Genomic DNA, 12,581 nt, shown 5'->3' with positions numbered 1-12,581 from the left:
ATAAAAAATATGTGCCAAAGGATTCTGGAAGAAATTGTGTAATTGCTGAGAAATAAGCAAAATAAGCGCGGATTCGGCCACTTCCGTCGGGTCTTTATTTCTAGCAATATTAATACACTGTCCCACATGTGCCTATCTGTGTTGGTGATCTTCAGTGTGAACGTTTTTCAGCGTAGATTTCAAGATTTCACAAAGTTCAGTTTATGTAACTGTACCAGATCTAGATCCTCGATGATATTCTGACAATTAAGCCTGATTTTACAGACTTTCTCATGAAATCAGTGTTTACTGCAACTACTGACATTGCTCATTAATACACAGACCAATTTTTCATGATTTACTGTCAATTAGTAATCTGTTAATTATTTCTAAGTTATTGTAAAGCAGTCCTTTGCTTGAAACTGAGAGTGGAAAGTAAGACACAGAAATTAACGAGACTGAACCGAGAGTGACCATCCAAGAAAAGTCACTTTTGAAAATAATTAATTTTAAGGAAATACTGTGTTTATGTGTAGATATATGTCAGGGCTGCCTAGTCTGCTGATACAGACCCCGATTGAATTTTTGATTGAAGAGGAAGTTCACCCAGACAATTAGTTGGTTTTGATAAAACTAGAAAAATAAGAGAAAATTAATGGCATAGGATTGATTGAAATTCATCAAAGAACAAGTTAAAATATTTTTAAAGATTTTAATTTGCGACACTTATGTGAGGCTGAGCTATATAGGCCTAAATCATGTTGTGTCTGATGATTATCCCCCTGCACAAAAAATCAATCCCTTTCATTTTTTTTCATAACTCATCTTGAGAGATTTTCAGCTTTGAACAGATTTTTGTCAAAACCTTCAAACTTTTCAAATATTTCTGCTTTTATTAAACCAAATTACTGTTGGTAAACTTCCCCTTTCATTTGATCTTGAGACAGGTCTATCATAAATACAACTTGCCAATACACAAGTCAAAATCATGGCCATTAGGCTGCAAAATCAGACCAGTTTCCTATTAAAAGTGAAAGGTTTTGTGCAACAAATTATACTGCATCCTCCCAATCACAGTAAAAACACTGGTTAAAATTCTATGCAACGTTGTTTACAATACAAACCTTGTATTTTGTTTAATAGTTTATAAACAACCTCATTTATTGAGAATTGATATTAAAAATTATAGCTTAAAATTTGTGCCGTTTGAGATTTTTAAGCACTTGTTTAACAGTGCTGTATAACAATTTTAAACAGCATTATTGCTGTGTAGTAGATTAAATTTTCAATGTAATTTTACCTTGATTATGACTTTATGATAAAACATGTACAAATAAAAAAAATCAACTTGATCTTGAACCGTGGATTTAAACAATAGTGGTTGAATAAGCTGGGAGGGTAATGATGTTATCAGACAGACAAGGTTGTTTGATATGAAACCTGATAATTCAAACCTTCACAGGTGTGAAAAAGATTCATATTGCCTGCTGTGATGTGGCATATCAAGTCAGTTTAGCAGTGTGGAGGATCGTAAAAAATATAAATTTCTTCCCTTATAAATGAAAAATTCATGTAAGATTTCCAGTCAAATGCACCCAGCATTGAAAAATAACATGATCTTGAGCATTGTCCCCTTCTCATCAAGATTGGAAATACTATTTTCTTTCAAATGCAGCCAGTGCTTGCAGAGATTCACTCAGGGAGTTCTAGGGTTGAATTATGTTAATGTTTAATATGTCTGATTGATAGTCTGCTGGAACAGACCCTGATTGAAACTTTGATCAACAAGTGTGTCTCCACGCAAAGACTAGCACATACAAAACTTGCCTGAGAGAGAGGGCCTTCAGTACACAAGGCATGAGTAGGCTGCACATTCAGACCCATAAACTGGAGTGAAGGGTTTGTCCAGCAGAGTATCTGGTTGATGCATTGCCAGAAAATTGGTCTGTAAAATGAATATTGTCTTGTGGGAACTAAAAAAAAAATGAGCAGTAAAAATGAAAAGAATGTTACTTTTACAGGAGATATCAAGAGTATCCACCTGGTATGAAGCTTTTTACACCCATCCTCCCTATCTGTTTCCTGTTTGAATACCCTGTACTGACATTGTCATTTATAAACCAGGATGACATCAGAGGTCATGTGAGGTCAGAGGTCAAGTGAAACTGATCTCTGATTCTCACAGGAATCCAATTACACAACCTATCTCACTCCTTTCTCACCCTAGATATTTCTGTTTCACTTTATCTTTCTCTCCCATCCTTTTTTTATCATGGAAGTGTGAGTTTTGCTTTTATGAATCCTCTCTTTCTATCTTTCTGCCTCCTCTGTCTTTAGTTTGTTGTTTGTATATGGGGGGGGGGCTAGCTACATTGTATCTAGGCAAGACACTATCTTGTAGGGGTAAATTGCCAATTTGTCTATTACCAACTCGCCCACTAATCACATGGTCTACCTTCGTTTAGTCTAATGTCCTGATGACATTCTGTCGATCAACATTTCATCCTATCAACCATTTGGTCCAATAACCATTTGGCCCTGTCTTCACTTTGTGTAATCACCGGTTTATCTGACCATTTCATCTCATAACCAGTTGGTCTGATACCCAGTTTATTTCGTATCATTTCGCCCAATTAATACTTAATCCAAATAGACCAAATGGTATATGGACCAAATGGCCGTTGGACCAACTGGTTATTGGACGGCATGTGGACGAACTGATGGTAGACCAAATGATAGTAGAGGAGTTGGTGATTAGACGGATTGGCATCAGACCTATTGATGATAATCCTCTTGTAGGTATAGGCCTACATGTATTTCAGTAGTAGGCCAATACTAGTAAAACATTTTGTAAGAAATAAACACTGTCTCGAATGGACCTCGAAGATCCATTAGGCCTATATTGTATTAAGATTCTCTTCTAAAATTATTCATATTTGTACTGTGTAGGCCTACATGTATAATTGTAATATAAGGTAAATAAAAAAATCAAACCAAAGATCAGTTTTAAGTACCGGTATTTAAATAATTTTGCAAAACAACATTTGTATAGGTGATGATTGTGGGTATTAATCTAGATCATCTGAGCTTGAGACTGTCTAGGGGACAAATTAAGAATAAAAATGCGATTTACTTTCTGGTGTTGTAGCCATTAACAGATGTTAAGGGAGATTATTTTATTTTTTAGGAGTTGTACATTTTTCTTGAACATTGGGCAGTTAGGAAGAAGCAGGCAATCGATTGCAGTATAAAGCCTATTGAGTGAACACTATAATATATTACATTTTTGTTGGAAGGGTTGTGAGTAATCATGGGGTATGGTAGTGATTAGAGAACAATAAAAAAATAATTTGAATAGAGTGTTCAAAATTTGAGGGTGGGTTTTAAGTCAATGCACTATTGCGTTAAGGGTACAATCTTCTTTCTCCCATGGATTATTTAATAATGATAATAGACAGTTCTTGTATAGCACATAACACTAATAACGTCTTGGATATTATTACCCCGGCTGTAGCTCAAGCAGCCTTCCAGCGCTCAGTGCATTTCAAGGAAGAAATTCCCTTCCAGCTACAAAACCTGGGTTGAGTGCAGCACAATGTGGATAAATTTCTTGCCAAAGTAGCCTTTTCTGGGATTTGAACCTACAACCCTCTGTTTCAAAGTCCGGAGACAAATCCACTGGGCCACAACGCTCCATTTCTGGGGGAGTTTTTCACGAAACATCTTGTCAGTGTTTTTTCACTGACTAAATTACCCTTGAGCCAATCAGATTGCAAGGATTACAGTAGCTTATAACAATTGTCAGTGAAAATCATTATTTTGTGAATACATGCGATACCCCTTTGATGCTGCCAGGTATGATATAGACCATCAAATCAAATGGATGCCATCACACTTTACAAGGCCTCCCCATCACAACTCTCATCAGGTTGCTATATGAATCATGATCAAAGTACCCTCCTTTCTCACCATATTCAATCATGGCTCATCTTTATATCATATATCCCATCAAAATTAGTTAGAGAGTAGTGCAGACAGATTGCTCTTTATAGAATGAGTTCATTGAGTACATTGAACCATGGACCTACTAGGTCCATGATTGAACAAAGGTAATATCCTTCCACTTTCATGTTTCCTTCTTTAATCTTCTTGGGTTTTTTTCTTTTATCTCCCCTTTTCTTGTTATTCTTGTTCCTTTTCTTCCTTTTCCTCCTTTTCCTCTTTTTTCCACATCTAGTTCTTCATTTTCTTGATCTTTATATTTTGTTGTATTGATTTTGTGTTGTCCTATTGTTCTTCTTTATATCAATTTTGTTCTTCTTTGTTTTCTTTCTTATTCTGTTGCTTCTTCAAATCGTTTTCCTGCTATTCTTTCTTCCTCTCCTCATGTTCCTTTTGCTTCTTATTATCTTCTTCTCACACTCTTTCCCCTTTACCACCTCCTTTTCCTCTTCACCTTTATCGTTCTCTTCTTAATCACCCTTCTCCTCTTTCCTCCCTCCTCTAACATTTTAGTGGTGTTGATAAAAAAGGTCTCTCAATTATTTATTATGAAAAATGAGAATGTTCATGTTTTTTATAACCTTTTTTTCATGTAAATTTGTAGTACATGACAGTACTGATACATGCTGTGTGTGATGATGATGTTATGTTAGGGGAACTCTCCTATAAATCTCAGACCGTCTATCTTCTCATAACTTCACCCATCAATTTAGGATAGAGGAGTTGACATATCTAGTCTGACGTCTAGTCTGACGTCTTGATGATTGGTGCCGTTTACACTGCTTTCAAACTATACCACAACTCGTGTAACTGCACGGGTCTATGAGGCTGTTCTCACTACGTTCCTAAAACTAGTTTACTGGAAACTAGTTTAGTGGAAACTAGTTTAACGTGTAGTGAGAACGGTCAAAGCGGTCTTGGAAGCGATCTTCCAAACCAGTTTGGAAAACCACCTCGCTATGTAGTTTTCAAGATCGCTTTGCCTCGTTAAACTGGTTTTACCGTAAGTGAGGACACAACCGTTCTTCGGGAAGCGATCTTTGCACATTTTGAGCGCGCTACTCCACACAACAGGTGTAGAATGCCTATGCTGCGGTTTCGAATTGAGAGTGTTTCCATAGCAACAAGAGTGCTTTACGTGAAGTGATTTTGAAAACCACTTTCGTGTGATCTAGTGAGAACGCTAGCAAAGCGATCTTCCAAAGTGGTTTCCTGAATCGGTTTCCAGTAAACTAGTTTTAGAAAGCGTAATGAGAACGGACTCTATCACTCTTTGTCTAAATTTGTTTTTAAAAGAAACATGTAAAACAAAACAGGGGGAATTACACGGGTCTTCGAGTGATTTAGCCCCTGAAATGCTCAAAAGAGCACATATGGAAACCTAAAAAAGGAGCCCTTGAAATCCCCATACATCTCAATATTAAAGTTTATCCAATGTTACAGATTTAGGCAGTAAGTTGTAAAAAGTAGCCCCCCAAAATAAAAAAAACTGGAAATTTTTCTGCCTGTAGCAAAGATGTGTATAGCTTTAAGCAATGCATTTTAAACACAAAAAGTCAATATCAAAATAATACCTATCTAGGCCCTGTAACATAAAGCTTTGCGATCGATCTTGGTGCTGATTTTTACTATTGATCATATACAATATATCAATTCAGTCAATCATAGAAATCAACCTTACAATCAATCACTAAGTTTAATGTTAGGGGCCCATGTATGAAAAATTTCACAATCTAGCATAGCATGTGACATCTCAAATTTTATTCTGATGTCAAGATTATTCTTTACAGTGTAAATGGGCCTTAAGTGCTTTTATCCAATCCCCGCAACAAGCACACAACCTAAGGCAGACTACTATGTTCTCAGCTTTTACCGTCTGGATGTGGGCTGATGAGTTCTTTTCCTTCCGGGTTTGCTATTTCTAGGCTAGCATATTCATATCTCCAAGATATTTTCTATCATGGAGAGACTGTTTTGTTGGGAGGGAGGGGGGGTACTGTAGCACGGTCGCAGATTTTCAAATGCACCCCGAAATGCTTATCTTTCAGAATATAAAATTTCTACTTTCTTTGTGATTCTTGTGTACACTTCATCCCCAAATAAGTGTATATACCCCTTAAAGGTCAAGTCCACCCCAGAAAATTCTTGATTTGAATCGATAGAGAAAAATCAAACAAACATAACGCTGCAAATTTCATCGAAATCGGATGTAAAATAAGAAAGTTATGACATTTTTTTGACCCATCAGTGATATGCAAATAGAGAGTCGATGATGTCCATCACTCACTATTTCTTTTGTTTTTTATTGTTTGAATAATACAATATTTCAATTTTTACAAATTTGACAATAAAGACAAACTTAACTTAACCATAAACTGTTATGATAATGGTAATTCTACATGTTCAGGGAGAAATAAAACTTTGATTCACTTGACAAGGAGGAGAAAATTAGAATTTTTCATATTTCACTTGATAAAATGCAAAAGAAATAATGAGTGGGTGACGTCATCAGTCTGTCAATTTGCATACCGACCAGGATGTGCATATAACTGTTTTGTGAAATTAAGCAAAATTTTAAAATATCATAACTTTCTTATTTTACATCCGATTTTGATGAAATTTTCAGTGTTTTACTTGTTGGATTTTTCTCCTTTTTTCAAATCAACTTTTTGTTGGGGTGGACTTGTCCTTTAAATGATGCCTACATGTATAAGGGACGTAAGAATTTAGATTAGTCCAAATCAGAACAATTTAGAGATTCCTTAAAGTGTGAGTGAATATGAAATGAAAAAGCATGCCTTTTTATTTTTCTCTTGCCTTTGCTTTGTGTCTGTCTAATTTTTTTTTTGCATTTTTAGCCTTAAAACGGCATACATTGTGTCAGGTGTTTAATAGCTGATGAAGTTTCACTTCTTACACCTTTTCCTGGTCATCTGTTTAGTGTGTAATATATTTGAGGGCCAAGTCCGGCCAACCCCCATTATCCAATAAAATGCATTTTAAAAGTGATTGTTTAGGAAATCTCACAATTGCAATCCTTTAACGGAACATAAACTTTCCCACAAGAGGGCAGCATTCAACATACTGCTTGTCACAGGAAGATCAACCTCTCAAAACTTTAAAACACAAAGGTTTGCCTTGGGTTGCAAACAAAGGGACAATTCTGGTTGGTTATGGATCAGTGATTTGATCCAAATGCTCATACAAAATTAATTTTGATTGGCCTTTGTCATTTAGTGACTGACTGTAAGACTTTGTTGAGCCCAGGTTAGTAATTGATTGCTAAATAAAAAAGGCCAATCAAGACCATCATTGTATGCACGTTTTGCTCAGTATAGTGACTAGGAACCAATCAGAATTGTTCTTTCAAATTAGCGATTAATCGCTAACCTTTGTGTTATTGAAGCCAGTATTCATTTCATGTAAAAAACTCTCTGTTACTAAACCCTCACTTATTTGTTAGTGTGAAGTTCTCATTCTAATTTTAAAGACAAATTCAGTTTCAAATCTTAAATCTATCACTCTACAAATGAGTCAATGCAAAGCAGATCTTCAGTTGAGACAATAATAACATTATTTCTAATTGTTTTCTGATGGAAATCATTAGTACTGCTGTCATTTCTTAGAACATAAAAAAAAGGTTTCACATGCATATTTCATTTTGTTCCCAGGAAAACAGAAAACAGTGCTCTTAGAAACACCCATAACAGCACCCTGTATGTTTTGTAGTATATTATAAGTGATTGGGCTTGAAACTATATAGCAGTGATTTTTCATTTGAATTCTGTGGGGGTTTTTTTTGTACGATGTATGCAAAAAAAGAAAAAAAAATCATGTTTTTCAATTTTTTTTAATCAATGGATCAAAATTTCTTTATAAGTGAATTTTATGATTGTTTAATTTCATCTACTTTACTCTTACTTTGAAATTATTTATGAAGAACTTTTACTTTCCTTTTGGGGTTTAAAGGGAAGTTCACCCAGAAAAAAACTTTGTTGTAAACATAGCAGAAAAAATAGTAAAAAATATTGGTGAAGGTTTGAGGAAAATCCGTTAAAGAGTAAGAGAGCTATTAGAGTTCAAAGTTTTGGATTTGTGACGTCATAAACGAGCAGCTGCCCCATGTGTTATGTAATATAAAATGCATGAATTTAAAATTTTGTATGGTTCCTGATGACTTAATTTTGTTTTCTATTCATGATCAGGTGTGAAATGATTGATCTATTGATATACAAAAGGTACAGTGAAAACCATTTTCAATTTTCTGAGAAAATGACATTTCATTGATTTTTTACCATTCGCTATGTAGGAATGCTGCTCGCATATGACGTCACAAATCAAATAATTGAAATTCTAATAACTTTTTAATTAGTTGATGAATTTTTCTCAAACCTTCGGCAATATTTTTTATTATTTTTTCTGCTATTTTTACAATAAACTTTTTGTCAGGGTGAACTTCCCCTTTAAAAGGTTCAAAATATATATTGAAAGAAAATTAAAAAAAAAATTTTTCCACCAGACTGGTCATGGACCACAGAGATTTCACAAATTACACCTGTAAACTATTCCCTTCAATGTGGCATTGCTAAAAATGTTGAAACCTTCTCGCCATACAATTTGTATTGAGAAAAAAATCTGAATTCGAAACAATCTGGTTGTGGATTACGGTTTATTGTTGAGCTATGTTATCAAAATATATGCCAATTACATGTATGCATATTAGATTTCGTTCACTCTAGCAGTTATTATCCCTTACTTAAGATTGTTGTATTCGACGTCAGATAGGCCTACATTTTTTTTTTCTTTCTTTCAATTTCATTTATTGATTTTGAGATTGAATTTAGATGTAATATGAACATGACGAATGAATAATGTGAATGATAAAGTCATAAAGTATAAATATTGTAATCAAAGTGATACTGTATTTGAAAGTTGAAAATATGATTTATATGAATTGAATGGAAAAATATCATTTTTTTTAAGATTAACACTAACTGGGTATAAACGGATTACTAAAATAAATTATTTTTGATTGAAAAATCATTTTTAACAAATATTTTTGTTCTCAATTTCTTTCCCCCCAATAATATGTAAAAAAAAAACTCACTAAAACATTCCAATTGAAGATGCCCTCAATAAATTCCAATCTTGCTTCGTACTAACATCAGTACAATACAAATTCTCCACTTCCTTTAATATGATCACACTTTGGCTGCACTTCTACGGAATCATCATCAAATTTGATTTGTGTAAACATAGCCCTCACACATCATGTGTCACTGCGGACTCATTTTGATTATGAATTCATCAGCTATAGTATGGGGGACCCTCTCCAAGCATCGTTATGCATGGTGGTGTGCGAGAACCCGGCACTCATCATTAACGTCAGTCCTAAAGTAGGGGGAGATGGAGATGAGATGAGAGGTTTGCTACGTCATACATAGAATTCATTAGCTCTGCCTGGTACATTCCATTGTCATATTGAGGGGTTATTTGATTTTTTTTTCTGCATGCTTCAAAAGCTGAACACTGTCAGTCACTCATAGTTGGTAAGGATTATAATAAAGTGAAATAAATTGGCTATGGGGTGGTCATAGCTTCTTCGTCCTCCTCGATTAGTCTAGCTTTCAATCATCAATAATCTTCATGTACCTTGAAGAAGACAGCATTTGGGAGAAGAATTAGAAAGGGATAAAAATAATTGACTGTGGATTAACAATAAGTCATGTATTATGATGGGCGATTGTATTATATGAAATAAACATGAAGGGAAGAATAGTAAAAGAAAATACCGACAGTAATCTTGTCACACAAATGAATGAAATGAAAATGACTTTTGAAGTAAAAAACAGGTCGATCCTTCTCTTCATTACACTATAACCAGCTTGTTAACATGCATATATAATGCTTTTTGATAAAAGTTTAATATACTTTTTTAATACCAAAATAAAGGTAGTAATATACAGTGAGAACTGACTTACAACAAGATAGATTAATCTGATCAGCCACAACTATCGAAAGCCAGCAACCCCAACATCGAAAATGCATACTAGAACATGCTAGTATATCTGTTCATTTTTTTTCTAATGTATATTCTTGATTGCATCATTGTCTTGATAATAATATCTTTATTTCCAAAGAGACACTGTGCCAATTTCCTGCATGATAATTTATGACATTGATGGCTTTTTATATCTGAGGTTGATTGGATCAATCTTGACTCTTTGTAAGAAGGGACCTGATATCTGTCTTGTAAGGCAATGATAGCAATCTTATGCAGATGTGAATGTACCGCCATGTGAGTTTTCATTTTTGAGTATGATAACAATTTTCTGTTTTCTGAATATCATCCTTAATTATTTTGAATTCAACATTCCAAACAGGCATGGGTCAAAATAATGGATGTTGCATAATATTATGTGCCGATCCCCCCAAATGATCAAAATTTTAACCAAATCATAGGTTTGAATCTCCCAATCTCATGTTCATTTAATATCAAAAGAGGCTAAGCCGAAGAGGCTAATTGTAGGTCAGCCACTTTTTCCTAAGACACACAAAATAGCAACGTCTTATTAAAGCGAAAATTGATTTTTTTTTAATAACTGAACAATGAATCTCATGCAAGCGCCAGATAGAAAGATATATTATAAATAGAACTACATGCATAGGTCAGATCCCAGGAAAATTGTAAATGAGGTTTGCATTTACATTGAAAGAGTACATGTAATGCATGGTATTGAGTATACTGTGGTTGATGGATTCCTGTGACTGAGTGATGATGTGAAAACAAGGGCACGACTTGTGCACATGTATGTACTGTGAAATGTACAAATTAAACTACATGTATACTTTTTTATGAATGTACCATTGATAACCCAGCTTGTGTGAACATGGCATACATCTGGTCATTGAGGTTATGATTAACAGTGATAACAGATCAATAATCTCTAGACTGCTTGGACCTCTTTGTCCCTGAAACAAATTAATCAATATATTCATTCTCCCATGCTTCCTAGTAGTTTTTAATGAAAATCAGTAATTGATATCTTCTCTCCTGCTCTTTTTTTGTCTCTTTCTGTTTGTTTGTCTCTTTATTTTGTGTGTCTTTCTAGGCACATTTGTTTCCCTGTGTCTCTTGTGCTGTTTGTCCTTGTTTTCTACAATGCAATACATACTATTGATGGGGACTGAAAGAGTATTGCCAAAACTACATATAGTCTAAAAATTGCCTATATGTAGAGTCATGCACAGACAAGGGAATGTGCATCTTGTGTGGGCAGTTTGTATGTGGTATCTCTCCCGTAATACTAGCCATGCAGTATACTTCTCTAAATTCAAATTGAGAAATACCACCATTTTTCCATCTATATTCAAGTCTGCATTGCATTCCTTTCTTCAAACTTTGCTTAATATGTGATGAACATTTTCACATGCAAAAACAAGGAATAAACATTGGTCTATAAACAAGGCTTTACTTTCCTTTGCATTTATGTAACGTAAACTGTAATGATGATACAAGGGAGCCCACGTGATTGGAAGTGAAATTATGAGGTAACAAATTGAACTAATTAGGGTTGATTACCGGGAAGTTAATTACATCCCACTGAACTGATGTTCTCATTGATCAAACTCAAACATTGTATATGGCAAGAAAATCATTGGATTATAAAGCAAGACTGATATCATTTATTTATCAATGAGACTGTATAAATGTATTGTCGGCGGTCATCAGTACCGTCATATCGCACATTCGACGGTGCAAATTCATTCCAGAGAAAATCGCCTTCAAAGATTACTTTAATTTTCTCACTTTGTTCCAGATCCTTACAATATATTCATTTCTAGAAAAATACATGGTTGGAAAGAACAAGACAATTACTTGACATTAGTATCCTTATTTTTACACAAAACTAGGGATTGTAGAAATCATCGCAAAAGAGCTACATGCTTGTAATTTCGGTTTGAGCGGTTTAGATTTCCCCTGTACAAAAACGCCATAGGGGATACAACAACTCTGACTGCAATTTCAATGCGCGCAGTCAATCAAAACGTTGTATTGCTTTTCATGTGCAAAGTCAATGCAGTGCAGATGGCTGATACGACAGTTTGGCTCACCGCACGCATTGAAATCGCGGTCAGTCAAAACATCGTATCGCTCTGCTGCAGTACGTTTCCAATGGGATTTGCACATTTTATCAAAAATTTGTACGGCGTCGCTGTGAAAATCCCCTCATATCTCAGAAAATAAATAAATTGCTGCCTAGAAATTTAGTATTGAATAGAATAGGACATGTACTTTCATTTTTTTCAAAAATCTCAAAATAGATTTTTTGACCAAAATTGACTGATACGACGGTTCAGATGAATGCTAACGATATTTCAGGATTTATTATCAAGCATTTGACTAATTTTAAAATCACTTTTGCTGCTATATGTACATTCCAGGATTTGTTATTTAGCGTTTGACTAATTTTTTGGGTACTTGGTAGATGCAACAAGATCTATTACTTTTTCAACTCTTTAATGGTTTATCTTACTTCTCTTTTTATGATAAATTCAGAGGTGTAAAGTCTTATTTCTAAACTTCATTTTGACAGAAC

This window comes from Lytechinus variegatus, chromosome 1 (assembly GCF_018143015.1).
Source record: "Lytechinus variegatus isolate NC3 chromosome 1, Lvar_3.0, whole genome shotgun sequence".
Classification (NCBI taxonomy): domain Eukaryota; kingdom Metazoa; phylum Echinodermata; class Echinoidea; order Temnopleuroida; family Toxopneustidae; genus Lytechinus; species Lytechinus variegatus.
Note: the sequence above shows the minus strand (reverse complement) of the source record.